This window comes from Rutidosis leptorrhynchoides, chromosome 6 (genome assembly GCF_046630445.1).
Source record: "Rutidosis leptorrhynchoides isolate AG116_Rl617_1_P2 chromosome 6, CSIRO_AGI_Rlap_v1, whole genome shotgun sequence".
Taxonomy (NCBI): domain Eukaryota; kingdom Viridiplantae; phylum Streptophyta; class Magnoliopsida; order Asterales; family Asteraceae; genus Rutidosis; species Rutidosis leptorrhynchoides.
In genome coordinates, this window is record NC_092338.1 from 334,087,871 (window position 1) to 334,107,795 (window position 19,925).

The 19,925-nt window shown below is 32.8% G+C and overlaps 1 non-coding gene across 1 annotated transcript; it reads left to right on the forward strand.

The window, feature by feature from the left end:
- Positions 1–5,339: 5,339 nt before the first annotated feature.
- On the forward strand, positions 5,340–5,446 carry LOC139856676 (small nucleolar RNA R71). The gene has a single exon (XR_011762142.1). It is a non-coding gene; the product is annotated as a small nucleolar RNA R71 (small nucleolar RNA).
- Positions 5,447–19,925: the final 14,479 nt, after the last annotated feature.

The window sequence follows — 19,925 nt, forward strand, 5'->3', positions numbered from 1 at the left end:
CCCCAATCTATTAATAGTCCATAGTCCAATGTCCACAAGTGTCGGTCTTTTGTCCAAACCCGAATTATGGTACAAAATCCAATAACCCTGTCTTTAATATTTATTCTAACATCATGATTACTTTGGCTCAAATAAGCATAATAATGACTTAGTTACGAGACATTAATTTAAAAAGGAAGAACATAGCTTACAGTGGTTATTAATCGCGTAGCTTACACGGACAGGGTTCCGACTTTAAAACCCGTAAAACATTTCTTACAATAACTCAATTATTATTAAACTTAAATTAAAATTAAAATTAAAATTAAAATTAAAATTAAAATTATAAATATATATATATTACATATAGAGAGAAGAAAGAAAATGAGGCGTGTTTTCTTGTCGAACAGAAGCCTGCCTTTTATAGGCATATTTCCTGAATCTGAAGCTCATGCACTTGCATGAGATTGTAGTGTATTTCCCATGCACTCGCATGGGCTCATGCAAGTGAATGGGATTTTAGTTCATTTCTCATGCACTCGCATGGCCAGCCTGGATCAGATATTTTTAATTTGCAAAACGTGGGCTGCTCGAATTAATTAATATATAATATAATATATATAATTATATATATATTATATTATATTCTTGTGCATAGTTGTCTTGTAATTTTAGCTCTGTTGTCTCGTACGTTTACGCCCGGTTTATGTCTCGGTTCCGGATTTTCAAACGTCTTTTCGTATACTTAGATAACTTGTACTTTGCGTTCTGCGGCTTGTACTCTTTTCATTTTAGACGTTTCTTATCAATAAATTGAATCATTTGGATTGTTACTTGTACGCTTGAGCTTTTTGGTCATTTGCGTCTTCAAATCGTTGTTTTCTTCTTTTGTCTTCGCACTTATTTATTTAAACGAATATTACTTGAAAATAGAACAATTGCAACTGAAAACTTTACATATTGGAAGGATATTGCGCCTAAATATATGTTCATTTGGAGCACTATCAAATATCCCCACACTTGAGCGTTGCTTGTCCTCAAGCAATACAGAACTTGAAATAAAATCACACTTCACTCGAATCACTTTTTTATTCTCACACTTTATAAATAAGTGATTTTGATACGGTGGTATAAACAATGATAGTAACGATGTGGTTTACAGTCGCACATGACTAAGAATATTTAGATCCTTTTAGAAATTGGGTCTTTATGAAAACATTTGATCTTTTGAAAATTCAAGCTAGCTTTTACCCTAGATAAGTTTTCTGGAATAACCCTTCACCGGTGTTTGCAAAATATTTTTGTGGGTTTTGTGGGTTTCAGATTTGAAAATTTTAGCTCAAAACTTGCGGTTTTGTGTCACCCACTTGCTAACCTTGTATTAGGAAAGCACACGTCCATTTTACTTGCTCTGTATATTACCTTTTGGTAAATTACCTTCCGATTATAAAGGAAAGCGTTGAACAAGCAACTGTTAAGGCAACGTCTAATGACATGCATTTAATTATGGTCAATAACGTGTCGGATGCAATTACTATCCTTTGTAGGAGAAATAGTAAAGATCACCCTATAATTTTTCGGTTTGGCACAAGGTCCTGTCTTCGACCATGCTATGCAACCACCGTTCTTATGGTTGACATCCGATTTGGTTCAGGTGACTTAATGAATTCTGATGAATTCTTAGGATTTTATGTTCAATGGTAATGAACGCATTGAAAATAGGTTTTCAGAAAACAAATCGGTTTTAATTTGATCAAAATATTTTCTCGTTCAAGCTCGAGTTTAGATATCATCGAATTCCATGAGTTTGTAATTCTCAATCTTTAAAGTCAATCTCAAGGATTGAGTAATATCAGGCTTAAATGCTGATTTTTAATCTTTAAGGAGATTATCCTTTCTGGGGGTCTGATTCATTAGTCTTATCAAGCTAATTTGCACGGCGCCCTCCCCATTTTACGAGACAGATCCTCTCATGGTTAGGATAAGTCTGACCACATGGCAACCCTGTTTGATGCTGAGGTCCGTGGATTTCCTGCTGATATTAGAGATGACTTTTCTAGATTTTTCATCAACCTACAGCTGGTCTGGACAACAACTTCCTGACCTAAATCAAGAAGCGCGTGTCTTTTTTGGAAGACTTTACTTCCTTTTAATGATGGAATTGATTCATCGTGTAGATCCATCTTTTCTTTCAAATATATTACAGTAAATCGGGTAAAACTGATTAGTTTAGTCCAAAGCAAAAGTACCTGCAATAATCTTTTACAAAAATATGTGATATATGTTTTAAAGAACTTGGTGCATTCTTTCCACACTTAGCTTTTATTTATTTTTTTCTTTGCCTTTTTATTCTCTTCTATTCCATTTTAAATGAATTCAAGCGTTTTGGATTGTTTCTTAATTTATGTCCTTTCCCAAGTAACAATAATTCCGGTATTAACACCTAGTTTTACCATTCATAATTATGTATAAACATGATATTGAATTCATTTAATTGAAAATTTTTCAAATTTTCACAAAATTTGGTAATTAAACCAAGTGTAAACCCGAGAGAATTTATAACCCTTCCCCACACTTGAGATCTTGCAATGCCCTCATTTGCAAGAAATTGGTAAAAATTTAAATTCATGAGGGTGATTAGCGTAGAAAAATGATTAAAAATACCGAGTTTGCAAACATATTGTTTTATATCACATTTGATATTTTACTTCTTGTCATTAAAATTAGTAGCTTTTGTTGAACTTAATGCCAGTCTTTGAAAGTGCGATGTTTTACCCTGTTTTGTACGTAACATATACTATAAACATATAATATATATATATATATATATATATATATATATATATATATATATATATATATATATATATATATATATATATTATAAAACCTTTATTTATTAAAACAATTTAAATAAATAATTTTTAAAATTTTGTTTCCTTTTACTTTAGGTAGAGGTAGTTTCGGTACGTTTACCTAGTCCATCCTCGACAAAATTTAAAAATTGTCGTTTTTAAGCGATTGTTTTAAAAACAAAGATTTTTGGGTTTTTTAAATTTTTGGCATACTTTAGATTAATAATATTAAAAATAATGATAACAAAATTTTTCGCCCCGTCTTTGGGTAAAGCAATTTCGATTCTATGATCTAGTCTTTAACTCACGGCGAATTTTAGAAATCATTTTTTTAAATTTAGTGAAATAAAGTAAATTTTGTTTTTTCTAAAATCACACAAAACTTAAATTTAAAAAGCATATTAAATTCATACAAAACCTACAAAACAAAAATTCAGAATGGAGGGAGAAAACTAGTTCTTTAGTATCTGCTAGTGAAAAAGACCAATCGGATTTCATTCTCGAAACTACACGAGAACATAACAACTAACTGTAGACAGCATTTTCTTTTTAGAACATTTGAATCTCCCCACACTTAGGTAGCTGTGGTGTCGAAATTGTGATTAACTTCATTATCAATTTCTTTTGGACCATAATCAACTTGCATATCTGTGACTTTTGCTTTAAGCCATTGGTCGGATTCTTGTGTAATATCCACAAATTGAACTAGTTTCATCTTTTCTTTAGGCGATAGATTGGATACTAACCGATTACATAACTTAGAGTTCCCATTGGTTCTAGCATCGTGAATCCGTTTAATAAGTTTCTTCATTGAACTATTAATAATGGGGTCATCTAATTTCGTATCAACAATGGGGTTCTTTGTTATCAAGTCATCATTAGGTGTTACTTCATCTTCCCCACACTTAGGCGTTTTATTATTGCTAAGCACTACCGTTGGAGTTGGTAAAACAATATGGTTCTTATCGATCATTTTTATTGGTTCAACGGTTTTGGTTGTTGGAGATTTAGACTTTCAAATCACAAAGGTGGTTGATTTTTCACCATTACTAAGTGTCATTCTACCCTCTTTTACATCAATTAACAACCCGGTGGACGCCAAGAATGGTCGACCTAAAATTAGAGGAATGTTTGAGTCCTCTTCGATGTCAATGATAATAAATTCGACTAGAAAAGTTAAATTACCCACTTGAACGGGTAGGTTGTCAGCAATTCCAACTGATGCCTAATGGTTTGATCAAAGAGTCGAACACTCATTTCCGTTGGACTTAACTCACCTACACCTAATCTCTTATATAATGAAATAGGCATAACACTCACACTTGCACCTAAATCTGCTAGTGCATCATACATGGCACAATCACTGAGTAGACAAGGAACAATAAATTCACCCGGATCACCCAACTTGGGTGGAACTTTTATTGGAACTGTCTTCACCGGGTTTATTTTTACGATTTTTGTTTCTTGCTCTTTCTTATTCTTCTTCTTTTTTCCAAAGGTATCACAAACTTTATTACCTATTACTTGCTCATACTCAACTCCTTTTCTTGGAAACGGGATGGGTGGTCTGTATGGTTCAACCACTGGCTTTACATACTCGGGTGGTGGTGGTGTAACTTCTTCATTTTACTCACATCTAAAACCTTCCCATCTTCTGGTGCTGGTTTTTCAGAATTTGTTGACACCATATTAACATTCTCATTCCGAGGATTTACTTCAGTATCACTCGGTAGCTTTCCTTGTTCCCTATCACTCATCAATCTAGCAAGCGTACCTACTTGTTTTTCTAGATTCAGAATGGAAGCTTGTTGAGTTCTTAATGACTGATCAAACCTCTCATTTATTTGGGTTTGAGATGTAATAAATTGTGTTTGAGATTCCATTAGCTTTGCCATCATTTCTTCCAGATTTGGCTTTTTCTCTTCGGTTTGTTGTGGTGGTTTATACAAGCCAGGTCTTTGTTGATTGAAAGTGTTGTTTTGAGTTGGTTGGTTATTCGGACCTTGTTGGTTGTACGAGTTATTGTTGTGTCCATTTGGATTGTAAAGAATGTTTTGATTTCGATTGAAGTTTGGCCTTGGCGATTGATAATTATTTTGATAATTATTTCCCGGCCTTTGGTTCATGTAGAAAACATTCTCACGTTGTTCCATGGTTTGTTCAATGTTACAATCTTCCGTTAAGTGTGGTCCACCGCATTGCTCACAACTGATTCGTATTGCGTGAATATCTTTAGTCATCTTTTTCATTCGTCTCTCTAAAGCATCTATTTTTGCGGAAACGGAATCAAAGTCATGGCTAGAATCGGTTCTAGCCTCTTTAGATGAACGAAAAATATCTTTTTCTTAATGCCACTCATGCGAGTGGGAGGCTGTATTATCAATAATCTTGTGAGCTTCGGTTGCGGTTTTCTTCATAATGGAACCACCAGCTGCTGTGTCGATGTCTTTTCGTGTAGCAACATTGACACCTTGGTAGAATATTTGTACTATTTGGTAAGTGTCTAAACTGTGTTGAGGACATCCTCTCAACATTTTTCCGAATCTTGTCCACGCCTCATATAACGTTTCATTTGGCTTTTGCATGAACGTGGCAATTTCTCCTTGAAGTCTCACGGCTTTAGATGCTGGAAAGAATCTTTTAAGAAATTTCTCAACTAAACATCCCATGTATCAATCGCTCCTTCAGGTAACGATTCTAACCAATCTTTGGCTTCTCCCTTTAAAGTCCAGGGGAACAACATAAGATAAATAGTTTCATCCTCAACTTCTCGGATTTTAAGTATATTACAAATCCTATTATTAGTTCGAAGATGTTCGTTTGGATCTTATTTTGTTGTACCACTAAATTGACATTGATTAGTGACCATGTGTAGGATTTGTCCTTTGATTTCAAAATCTGGCGCATTAACATCTGGCTGAATAATGGCGTGACCTTGGCCCGTGCGTGTAGCTCTCATTCGGTCTTTCATACTTTGAGGTTCCGTTACTTCCATATTTGAATTTGTTGAATCTGAATCACTAGAAGATTCTGATTTAACGATTTGTGGTTCAGGATGAATGATTAGTGGTTCGAGATCTTGAAATTGTCCTTGAATATCCTCCGGGTTCTCGATTGTGAAGTCAGGTTCAAAAAATGGATTATCGAAAATTTGAATTGGAGTACTTGTTCGATTAGATGATGATTCTAAAGAAAAATCAACGGCGATAATATTGGCTAGATGTCTTGATCGTGTTACAGGTGGTGAACGTATGAAAGGTGGTGAATGTTTTGCTCGGTGCATTCACTGAATATCCTATTACTTATACATATAAAAATTATATAAGTTATCAAATTAATAGACTTTTCTGATTTTGCCCACGTTTCGAATAGCCAATAGATGCCGCAGGTAGCGATGACCCTTTAAATCAGAAGCCCACAACTCGCCACTAACAAATCCAACTATTACTACGAACCAGAAAATTTGGATGTCTATCAATTTAATCGCTTACAATAATTTTTCGTCAAAATTTTGAAATAAAAATCTATGTCCTAAAAACTAGAGCGTAGAAATGAAAAAAAAAAAATAAATGCGTCGAAAAACGAGAAGGTCGAAAAATAAGTGTCGAAAGAAAAGCGTTGAAACTTAAAAGCCTAAAAACTAAAAACAAAAAATTGCGTCTAAAGGTATTAAAGCTTAAAAGGAATTCTATATCCAAAACGGCAATAAACTTAATTTAGGCACTAAGATATATAAACGGCATCGCAAAATTCTAAAGCGATTAAATCTTAATTCTAAAGAAAAAGCACTTAAGGGATTTTACGGCAAAGTCTTAAAAGCTAAGAATCTACGGCAAATCTATAACTTAAAACTATATATTACGAACGACAAATATTACAAAATAAATGATAAAAATACAAATTATAACTAAAATGATAAAAATACAAATTTTATAAAAATATTATTTTTATATTATATTTTATAAAAGGTATTAATTTATAGAATTAATAATAATAATTAAACTTAATATTACTAATTATAAATAAAAACTAGAATTAAAAAGTTAAATAATTAAAACCCTAATTAGAATTAAATAATATTAATTATAATAAAAACCCTACTCCGTAATAAATTTCGTCCGAGGTTCAGGCCTGTCAGCTCAATCCATGCGAACGCATGGATTTAAGGTTTCGGGCTCATGCGATCGCATGGCCTTGTAGGATCAGTTGCTTGTAGGCTCAAAATCGGCAGTTTCAGTTTTTTTTATTAGACAATAAAAGTATTATGCTTATTTAAACTTCCGTAATCATGATGTTTTACATTTTTATTTTAAATTATTACCATGGGTTAATTGTCCTTTGTCCTGGATTATTTGAAACCTATCTGGTTTTTGCCCATAATAGTCCATCGGTCCTAATTATAAAATGCTCGTCAAATTAACCTTACTCCCGAAGTCAAATATTCCAACTAATTAGGGATTTAGACTGTAACAAGGTTTTAATACTTTGTTAATAGTTACACCAGGTTATCGACTGTATGTAATCCAAGGTTTTAATACTTTGTTAACAATTACACCAATTACCCTTGTATGTAATCCACCCCTGTTTTAATGAGATATGAATATTAATTTACCCACTTGATCAGTTTGAATAATCAATTACCCAACCCGAATAATTAATTAAATGATTGTAAAGGATGTCGTATAAACGTCACTAAATAGGACATTCATAATCATTTAATAATTATTAGATTGACTAATTTGAGGATAGGTTCGACAGATTCCAATGAGTTGTCATTCGATTAGACAATACCCCTCATCTATTAATAGTCCATAGTCCAATGTCCACAAGTGTCGGCCTTTTGTCCAAACCCGAATTATGGTACAAAATCCAATAACCCCGTCTTTAATATTTAGTCTAACATCATGATTACTTTGGCTCAAATAAGCATAATAATAACTTAGTTACGAGACATTAATTTAAAAAGGAAGAACATAGCTTACAATGGTTATTAATCGCGTAGCGTTACACGGACAGAATTCCGACTTTAAAACCCGTAAAACATTTCTTACAATAACCCAATTATTATTAAACTTAAATTAAAATTAAAATTATAATTATAAATATATATATTACATATAGAGAGGAAGAAAGAAATTGAGGTGTGTTTTCTCATCGAGCAGAAGCCTGCCTTTTATAGGCATATTTCCTTAATCTGAAGCTCATGCATGAGATTGTAGTGTATTTCCCATGCACTCGCATAGGCTCATGCAAGTGCATGGGATTTTAGTGCATCTCTCATGCACTCGCATGGCCAGCCTGGATCAGATATTTTTAATTTGCAAAACGTGGGCTGCTCGAATTAATTAATATATAATATAATATATATAATTATATATATATATATATATATATATATATATATATATATATATATATATATATATATATATATGTATATATATATATGTATATGTATATGTATATATATATATATATGTATATATATATATATATATATATTATATTATATTCTTGTGCATAGTTGACTTGTAATTTTAGCTCCGTTGTCTCGTACGTTTACGCCCGGTTTTTGTCTCGATTCTGAATTTTCGAACGTCTTTTATTATGCTTAGATAACTTGTACTTTGCGTTCTGCGACTTGTACTCTTTTCATTTTTAGACGTTTCTTATCAATAAATTGAATCATTTGGAATGTAACTTGTACGTTTGAGCTTTTTAGTCATTTGCATCTTCAAATCGTCATTTTCTTCTTTTGTCTTCGCACTTATTTATTTAAACGAATATTACTTGAAAATAGAACAATTGCTACTGAAAACTTTACATATTGGAAGGATATTGCGCCTAAATATATGTTCATTTGGAGCACTATCAGAATCCCGGATGAAACAATTTGAATTTGAATTTGGGCATGTAATAATTTGACACTTTTTAGGTTGTGATGTTTATGTCTATTGTTGATTATGCATATGATGTTCATTTGTTAGTTGATTGTTTAGTTGGATTATGCATGTGTGATGTTGATCATTGTTATATTATGCTTGTTTTGTTGAAGCATGGAGATTATATCTTGTTTGTGATCTTGTCAATTGAGTAGTTTGGTTATATATATATATATGTTCATTTGTATGGCTTTGTTGATATCTTTAGAGCATTATGACTTTATTTTGGGCGCGCATACTCCCCGACTATGGCCACGCACATTTTGTACCTTGTGAGCATACTTCAATTGTAGGGAATGCCATATGCACTTGGCTCCTTCTTTTGGCTCATCAAGTGGTACAACGACAAGCGAGCGACCTTGGTGATTATATGTTTCTCGAATGGTGACAACAAAGATCATTTGATCTTGCTCGGTTTTTACTTTATTTTCTCTCAATTTTTCTATTTCAAAATGTCCCTCATTTTCACTTATTATATCGCTTTAATGCAAGGAGGGCATTGCATACGCTAAATGTAGAGGGGAGAGTTAAAATTTCGGGCCATTTTAAACTTTTTCGGGTAAACATAACACATACACTACAAAGTTTCAAGCTTATATTGTGGAGCAATTTTTTGAACAAGTTTTTAACCATTACATTACTTCATATCATAAACTCCAAATGGTTAAAACTTGTAAAATTTTCAAACTTTTTGAGAAAAGTAAAGTCTTTTCCTTGTGTTTCTCAAACCTTAAGGAAGTAAAGTCTTCCTTTTGCTTCATTCTTGAACTTCACTAAGTGAAAGTAAAGTCTTTCACTTTTCATATGATTTTGAGCTTAAATGATAAAATTTTTGAGGAAAATCAACTTGTGCTTGAAAGTTAAAGTCTTTCATGCATGTTCACCAAAACTAATTGTTTAAAGTTATATGCTTTAACACTTCCGGATGAATCGAGTCCATCCATTGTAGGGAGTCAAATCTCCTGAATTTCGTTCTACTTGGTGTAGGAGACTTCCTAATCCACACCATTTCATATTGACATTGGTTGTCTCATCATTTCACGATGTTTCAACCGATGTATCATACCGTGGGAAGAGGAGCCATCGAGCTTCAACGTGTGCTATCTTCTTGATGAAGAGCAATGGCTTCGTGCTAGTGTTGCTAGACAACACAACCCATAGCCAAAAGCTACGTAGGGCCCTAATTCCACGAACCTCCGTCAATGCTTTCGCCCTATTATGAGAGAAGCCATAGAGTTGTGATAGAAAGCTTGATGAGTGCCGGTCATCCTGAGCCCGGGGTGACCAATAAAAGTGGGTGATGTGTGCGAGGTGTAGTATGAAATAGAATTTATTTTATTATGAAATACTATTAAATACGATACAATTTACACAAGTTATTTATTTATTTATAGAATGGATATACCTAAACCTTGCTACAACACTATAGGCAGTGTACATAATCGTATAGTAGTGTAATTTTTAGTAAGTCCGGTTCGTTCCACAGGGATACAACTAAGTTTAACGCTATATTTATTTTAAACTACATTTGTATAAATATATATATATATATATATATATATATATATATATATATATATATATATATATATATATATATATATATATAGTAGTATTATTATTATTATTATAAAAAGGGGGTTTTACCGTTTCATGACCGGTTTGTCGATTTTATGTCTTAAGTCACAATTAAAACCTAATGTAAAATATTAAATATAAATATAACTTAATTTAAAGCGTAAAGTAAATGATGATAAATAAAAGTGCGAAAAATAAAATTGCAGTAATTTAAAGTATGACGATAAATAAATGACGGTAAATAAAAGTACGATGAGATATAAATTAAAGGAATTATGCTTATTTAAACTTCTGTAATCATGATGTTTGACGTGTTGATTTTAATTTATTACTATGGGTTAATTGTCCTTTATCCTGGATTATTCGATATGTCCATCTGGTTTTGTCCATAATAGTCCATCGGTCATAATTATAAAGTGCGAGAGTCTTCGCCAAATTAACCTTATACCCGAAGTCAAATATTCCAACTAATTGGGGACTTAAACTGTAACAAGGTCTTAATACTTTGTTTAATGAAAACACCAGGTTATCGACTCCGTGTAATCCAAGGTTTTAATACTTTGTTAACAATTACACCAATTACCCTTGAATGTAATCCACCCCTGTTTTAACGAGTCTAGTAACTATTAATTCATCCCCGTGTCCGGTCAAATGAATAATTATTAGTATTTATAAATATCCCGCCCACGGTACCCAGACAAGCGTATGTGGTTATATATAAATACGTCAAATTATAAATCTCTATATTAAATCAACGAGATATCATTTAATTAATATAAAGCCCATTAATAGTCTATAGTCCAATTTCTACAAGTGTCGGTCTTTTGTCCAAACCCCAATTATGGTCCAAAGCCCAATAACCCCATCTTTAATATTTAGTCCAACATCACGATTACTTTGGCTTAAATAAGCATAATAATAACTTAGCTACGAGACATTAATTTAAAAAGGTTGAACATAACTTACAATGAGTATTAATCGCGTAGTGTTACACGGACAGAAATTCGACTTTACAAACTTAAAACATTCGCCACTATAACCTTATTATTATTAACTTAATATTAAAATTATAATTATAAAATATAAAAATATATTGAGAGATAGAGAGTAATTGATTGAATATGGTGTACTCCTCTCGTCCGAATTCGATTGCTATTTATAGACCTGGCCAGCAATAGTATCCCATGCGATCGCATGGGATTAAGCCTTCATGGCCATGTGATCGCATGGCCGCCTTCCACTGGTCATAGGTCGATTAAAACGTGGGCTGCTGAGTTTTATTATAATATATAATATAATATATATAATTTTATATAATTATATATATATTATATTATATTCTTATGCATAGTTGACTTGTAATTTTAGGTCCGTTGCGTCGTGCGTTGATAGTTGGTTCATGTCCCGATTTCGGATTTTCGAACGTCCTTTCGTACGCTTAGATATCTTGTACTTTGTGTTTTGCGGCTTGTACTCTTGTAATTTTGAGACGTTTCTCATCAATAAATTTGAACCACTTGGATTGTACTTTGTACTTTTTAGCATTTTGGTCGTTTGCGTCTTCAAATCGTCGAATCTGTCTTTTCTGTCTTCACCTTTTATTATTTAAACAAATATCACTTGGAAATAGAACAATTGCAACTAAAAGCTTGTCTTTCTTGAAGGATAATGCTATGAAATATGTGTTCGTTTTTAGCATTATCAAATATTCCCACACTTGAGCGATGCTTGTCCTCAAGCAATATAGAACTTGAATATAACTTTACTAGCATCACTTCTTTATTCTTCACACTTTGTACATTAGTGATTTTGATACGGCAGTATGAACAATGATAGTAGCGTCGTGGTTTACAGTCCCACATGACTATAAAAATTTAGATCCTTTAGGAAATTGGATCTTTATGAAAACATTTGATCATTTTGAAAATTCATTCTAGCTTTTACCCTATATAAGTTTTCCGTAATAACCCTTCACCGGTGTTTGCAAAATGTTTTTGTGGATTTTATGGGTTTCAGATTTGAAAATTTTAGCTCAAAATTTATGGTTTTGTGTCACCCACTTGCTAACCTTGTATTAGGAAAGCAACACGTCCAGTATAGTTGCTCCGTATATTACCTTTCGGTAAACTACCGTCCGGTTGTAAAGGAAAGCGTTGAACAAGCAACTGTTAAGGCACTGTCTAATGACATGCTTTTGATTATGGTCTATAACGTGTCGGATGCAATTACTATCCTTTGTAGGAGCAATAGTAAAGATCACCCTATAGTTTTTCAGTCTGGCACAAGGTCCTGTCTTCGACCATGCTATGCAACCACCGTTCTTACGGTTGACACCCGATTTGGTTCAGGTGACCTAATGAATTCCAGGTGAATTTCTAGGATTTTACGCTCAATGGTAATGAACGCATTGAAAATGGGTTTTCAGAAAACAAATCGGTTTGTAATTTGATCAAAATATTTTCTCATTCAAGCTCGAGTTTAGATATCATCGAATTCCATGAGTTTGTAATTCTCAATCTTTAAGGTCAATCTCAAGGATTGAGTAATACCAGTCATAAAAGCTAATTTTTAATCTTTAAGGAGATTATCCTTTCTGGGGATCTGATTCATTAGTCTTATAAGCTAATTTGCATGGTGCCCCCATTGTACGAGATAGATCCTCTCATGGTTATGATAAGTCTGACCACATGGCGACCCTGTTTGATGCTGAGGTCCGTGGATTTCCAGCTAATTTTCGAGAAAACTTTTCAAGATTTTTCGTAGACTCTACAACTGGTCTGGACGACAACTTCCTGACCGAAATCAAGAAGCGCGTGTCTTTTTCTTGGTAGACTTTACTTCATTTTAAATTCTATTTATATTACAATAAACTAGGTAAAACTGATTAATATTGTCCAAAACAAAAGTAGCTTCAATTATTTGTACAAAAATATGTGATATATATGTTCTAAATAACTTGGTAAATATTTCCCACACTTGGCTTTTATTTTTCTTTCTTTACTTTTTTATTCTCTTCTATTCCATTTTAAATGAATTCAAGCATTTTGGGTTGTTTCTCAATTTATGTCCTTTCCGAGGTAACAATAATTTCGGTGTTAACACCTAGTTTTATCGTTCATAAATATGTATAAACATGATTTTGAGTTCATTTAGTTGAAATTTTTTATAAATTTTATTAGAAGTGGGTTGTCAATATATAAGACTAGGGCTGTTCTTTATTATCAGAGAGCACTAGATTCTAATACAACTACTGCTTTACTAGTAAAATTTAACGGTGGCTATTAAACCAAGTGTATAAGTCAAATTTTTAAAACTGAAAGAATTTAATCCCTTCCCACACTTAAGATCTTGCAATGCCCTCATTTGAAAGAAATCAGTAACAATTTAAATTATTGAGGGTGATTAGCGTAGAAAAATGATTAAATTTAACCAAAGTTTCCAAACATATTGTTGTTTGTTTGAATGATAAATGGTGCACATTATTTTTTTTATTCCTGCAGTTGTTATATCACATTTATTTTGCATCTTCTCATCAAAATTAGTTGCTTTTGCTGAACTTAATGCCAGTCTTTGAAAATGCGCTGTTTTACTCTGTTGTGTACATGAGATAAAATACATACAATACATATATAAACATGCATGGTATTTTGAAATGGGACTTAATATCCCACTTTCAAATTACAACAATGAAATATTAGTACAAAATAATAAAAATGTTAAACATTACATAAAAGTATCAAAATGTTAAATGTTTAACATAAATAGATAAAAATAATAAAAGATAAGAAATCACCAATGGAACACTATCAATTTGGATATGGATTCCAGTTCATATCATCGCTCGGGTTCCATGGTTGGTGATAGGTGTCCTGATAGGCTTGATTAGGGACGTACAGGTTAAAGGTCGGTCGCATATCAGGCTGATGTGCTGTATAGTGAGCAGGTCGAGTCGGGATGTAGTTCTGTGGTACCTGATATGATAGCTGGCTCATGATCTGGTGCTGATGATACGTCCATCTATCATGTTGGCGTTGCCTGGATTGTTCGTACTCATTCGCGGCTCTCCACTGCTCATACTGACGATGCCTAGCCTGGTTATTCATTTCCACCTCATCTATATGCTGATAAACATCAGTATAACTATCCCTAATGACATCCCTAATGTCATCTGCTTCCTACATCTACTCATCCGAACCCCTCTCTACCTGTGGATGGTTGCCCCCATATGGTATTGGCCGATTGTGACTCCGAGTTAGTACCTTTGAACTTTGATATACCTGCAAACCTATAGTATCAGTTTGTTCCTCAACCACCATCATTGGACCCCCGTGTTCCCTATCTGCACCTAAATACTCTCCAATGAGAGTAACAAAAATTCCTCCTCCTATTATTCTCCCGTCTTGTATACCTTCCACAACTTTGAACAAATAATAACCAACACAATAGGGGATATTAACAAAGTCTCTAGTGTCTCGAATGCACTTAAGGTAGAATAAATCGTTTAGAGTCATTTTCTCCTTGTTTCTACCTCTTTGTGTAATCGAGTTTGCTAAAAATCTATGTATTATACGGAGCTCTGCTTTATTAATATCTAAATAGAAGTGTCTTCCTCCCCATGTAAACACATTAAAATTTGACATACGCCTCCATATGGCGTTAGCATCAAAATCTCTATCTACCCTCTCACCTTGATAAATTAAAGCTGTACAATCAGGTGATAATAATTCAGCGGGGGTGTAAATCTGTAAAGCCCTAGCCATGTCTATCATGGACATCCTGTACATCCTACCTCCACGTAAAAATCTAAGAAAAGTCTTATCGTCTAACCTATCTACATCCTTATTTAAGGCTATAGTACTCATTAGCTCAACACACCACTCCTTATATACAGGCCTACGAGTGGTAAATAAACGTTTTCAATCAGGAAAAGAAGAGTTTTCATACCTTTGGATTAGTAACTGCCTAACTGAGTTAGCTAGGTTGACTTCTTCCAAAGGTCTCCAATCTATTACCCTCGGTACTTCCACATTTTTGGTGCAAAGCTTAAATTTGTTACGTTGGTACGTCGGGTAATCTCTCCAGCTTCGATCAAATCTAAGATTGGGATGTAACTCCTCTTCATGAATTCTCTAGTGCTCTATTAACTGGTGAACGAGAAATATTATGTAGGCAATAAAAAATTGTGGTTCTGGTTCATAGTATTGCACGTGTTGATTATAATGTTGTAGTTGTTCAGGTTGTTGTTCCGGTTGTGGTTCTTGATCAGGTTCTTGTTCAGGTTGTCTAGACGATGATGCACCATCCGTATCTGTATTTCTCTGCAAAACACATTAAACACAAAATTTGTGCATCCAAATATGCATTATTGTTAGCAAAATAACAAATTAAAACAATTACAATAACATGTTTAATCCATATTAAACTTATACTCATTTTCATATTTTTATCAATTCTACAATTTTTCAAATAAGCATATATGAAAATGCATACAAAGTTCATAAGCATTCAACTCAAATAACCTGTTTAAATAACCATTACTAGCAATTAAACAAGTTTCAAATGGCATTCATATCAAAATAATCAAGTTCATGAATTTTAGACTTAAAAAGTCCACTTTGATACTCAAAAATCATGTTTAGGAGCAAAGTTTAGATCATTTAGCAACCTAAACATGTTACACTACTTAAATTAGCAATAATCCATAACAAAAATCGGCCATAACCTGTTTATATCAAAAAGCCCCAAATTACTCAAGAACACAAACCCTAGATTTCTAAAAATTTTGAAGTTTAAGGCTTGAAATTATGTTAAATAGCATCAATCTAGGTTATACATGCATAATATATGAATAATTTAACTCTAATTACACAAGAAATCATCAAACTAGGATTATTGCAATTTATTATAATTATCACAAAAATTAGAAAATTTAGGAGTTTAGGGGTGAAATTTCTACCTTTTTGCTCCCCCCTTCTAAAGAAAGGCATGATTGGAACGGATTATAGCAAAAAAATTTGGATGATTTGATGTTAATTTGAAGATTTGAGGTGATTATGTGTGAGTTTGTTCATGCTTGTGTGTGTGTATTGTGATGGGAACAGACAGTCGACTGGATTTTAACAATATGACCAGACCAGGGCTCCCATGCGATCGCATGGTTACCCAGTGCAAACCCCATGCAATCGCATGGGGTGTAATTTTTTTTTTAAATAAAAACCTTTTACTTATAAAAACAAATAAATGATTTATTTAAAATTTTGTTTTTCCTTTTTATTTAGGAAGAGGTCGTTTCGGTATGTTTACCTAGTTCGTCCCTCGACAAAATTTTAAAATTTGTCATTTTAAAGCGATTGTTTTAAAAGAAAAGATTTTTGGGTTTTTTTTTAATGTTTTTGGCGTACTTTAGATCAATAAGATTAAAAATAATGATAATAAAATTTCTCGTCCCGCCCTTGGGTAAAGCAATTTCGGTTCAACGACCTAGTCTTCAACTCACGACGAATTTTAGAAATCATTTTTTTTAACTTAATGAAATAAAGTACATTTTTGTTTTTAAATTCACACCAAACTTAAATTTGAAATGCATATTAATAAAATTTCATATAAATATTAATATTTTTTATATACATTAATTTACAAACTTATATTTAAAATAATATAGTTATATATTACTTTTTAGAAAACAAGGTAAAAATAAAATAGAAAACCTTTTTGGTCTTTTATCCCACTTTAATCAATCAAATATTAACAAAAATATACGTCCCTCTTTTGGGTAAAGTAATTTCAGCCATATTACCTAGTTTTACTCCTGACGAATTTCTGAAATATTTTGGATTGATTGATTAAAGATATTTATACCTTATGAATAAACGGTAAATTTCGCAGTGATGCATTAAATTTTTGTCTGATATCAATAATTTCGGTTTATTATACCTAATTTTATTGAATATCAATTTAATACTTTATAGCGAACGATTCAGCATTTATTATCAAAAGGTTAAAAGCAATAAAATAAAATAAAATAAAATAAAAATAAAAATTGTACATACTTACCTATGAGATAAAATTCTCAGAGACCTGCTTTAGTCGACTCATAGGAGAGTCGTTCGATTTAGTTTTCCATTGCTACATAAGGTAACCTAGAATTTTCAATAACTTTTCTTCTAAACATATGAACGGTCCTTCTCTGTATAAAGTAACGAATTCAGAATTGGAATGTGTTTGATTGTTCGAACTTTTACCTTCGTGTGACCATTTTCCGCATTTATGACATCTTTCAAGGTGTCGTGCTCTTCTTTTTGTTGCGGATTTTGATTTTCCTTTACCAAAATGTGTCTTATTATGATTGTTCCTGAGTTCTTTTCTTACTTCGTCCATTTTGCCTCTTACGAATGATACCAGTTCACTCGGGAAAGTGTTATTATTACGTTTAGTAATCATAGCGTGTAGCAGTAGACCATGGTTCAAATCAAAGGAATTCTTCATCTCGTAAAACCTAAAAGAAATAAAAATTCAGAATGGAGGGAGAAGACTAGTTCTTTAAGGTCTGCTAGGGAAAGACCATTCGGATTCCATTCTCGAGAACTACACAAAAACAGAAAATCTAACCCTAGACAACATTATATTATCCTTTAAAACATTTGAATCTCCCCACACTTAGTTAGCTGTGGTATCAAAATTGTGATTAACTTCATTATTAACTTCAATTGGAACATCAACAACTTGCATATCTCTGACTTTTGCTTCAAGCCATTTGTTAATTTCCTCTGTAACATTCACAAATTCAATTAACATCGCCTTTTCTTTAGGTGACAAATTGGATACTAATCTGTTACATAACTTAAAGTTCCCTCTAATCCTAGTATCTTGAATCCGTTTATAAAGTTTCTTCGTTGAATTGTTAAAAACGGGTCCATCTAATTTTGTATCACCAATGGGATTCTTTGTTATCATGTCATCATTGGGTGTTTCTTCATCTTCCCCACACTTAGGCATTTTTATTGGTTCAATAGTTTTGGTTGGTGAAGATTGAAACGTTCAATTCACAAAGGTGATCGATTTATCACCATGCCTAAGTGTCATTCTACCTTCTCTTACATCAAAGAACGCCTCGGTGGTTGCTAAAAATGGGCGACCTAAAATTAGAGGAATATCAAGGTCTTCCTCCATATTAATAACTATGAAATTTGCAACAAAGGTCAAACTTCCCACGTTAACAAGTAAATTATTGGCTAATCCAACTGGGTGTTTAATGGTTTGATCAAATAATTGAACACCTATTTTGGTTGGTCTTAATTTACCCACACCTAATCTTTTGTATAAGGAAAGAAGCATAACATTTGCACTTGCTCCTAAATCTGTGAGCCCATTATACATAGCACCATCATTAAGCAAGCAAGAAATGATAAATTCACCTGGGTCTCCTACTTTAGTAAGTAGAGTTGGTTTGTTAACCTTTTCCGGGTGATCTTTTCTTGGTTCTTTCACTTCTACTTGAACTTCTTGTTCATATTTTTCTTCGTTTCTTGGAAAGGGAGGTTTATTTAGAAATTCTTCTTCATCACTCCAATTTGAAGCCTCCCCGTCTTCCAATTTTGGCTTTTCACATGTTGTTGAAAACATATTTATGTTTTCATTCTGTGGGTTTTCTTGGGTGGTGAAATTACGATTAACTTCATTGTCAACTTCCATCGGACCATGTATGTAATGTTTAACTCTGTGACCATTAACTTTAAATTCAATCCCATTTGAATTTATTAACTCTATTGTTCCATATGGGAAAACTCTTTTGACTATAAATGGTCCAGACCATCTTGATTTCAGTTTTCCAGGAAATAGCTTGAATCTTGAATTAAAAAGAAGGACTCTGTCTTCTTCCTTAAATTCTTTTGAACTTCTGGTTCTTTTATCATGTCATTTTTTCGTTCTTTCCTTATAGATTAACGAATTTTCATATGCATCATGTCTTAATTCTTCTAATTCGTTTAGTTAACTTAATCGTAGACGTACGACTTCATGTAAATCAAGATTACATGTCTTCAAAGCCCAAAATGCTTTGTGATCAATTTCTACTGGAAGGTGACATGCTTTTCCGTAAACGAGTTTAAAAGGTTTGGTTCCAATTGGAGTTTTGTAGGCTGTTCTAAAAGCCTAGAGTGCATTCTCCAATTTCATGTACCATTCCTTCAGATTTGATCCTACAGTTTTCTCTAGAATACGTTTTAAAGCACGGTTGGTATTTTCAACTTGTCCACTTATTTGTGGATGATAAGCGGTTGAGATTTTATGAGTTACTCCATATCTTTTGAGAACTTTCTCAAGTTGATTATTACAAAAATGAGTATCCCGATCACTTATTAAAGCTTTCGGTGTTCCGAACCTAGCAAAAAGACGTTTTAAGAAGTTGACTACAACTCATGCATCGTTAGTTGGGAGAGCTTGTGCTTCCGCCCATTTAGATACATAATCAATGGCAACGAGAATGTAGAGATTATTATGAGATTTTGGAAATGGACCCATAAAGTCAATACCCCAAACGTCAAATACTTCACATACTTAAATGACATTTTGT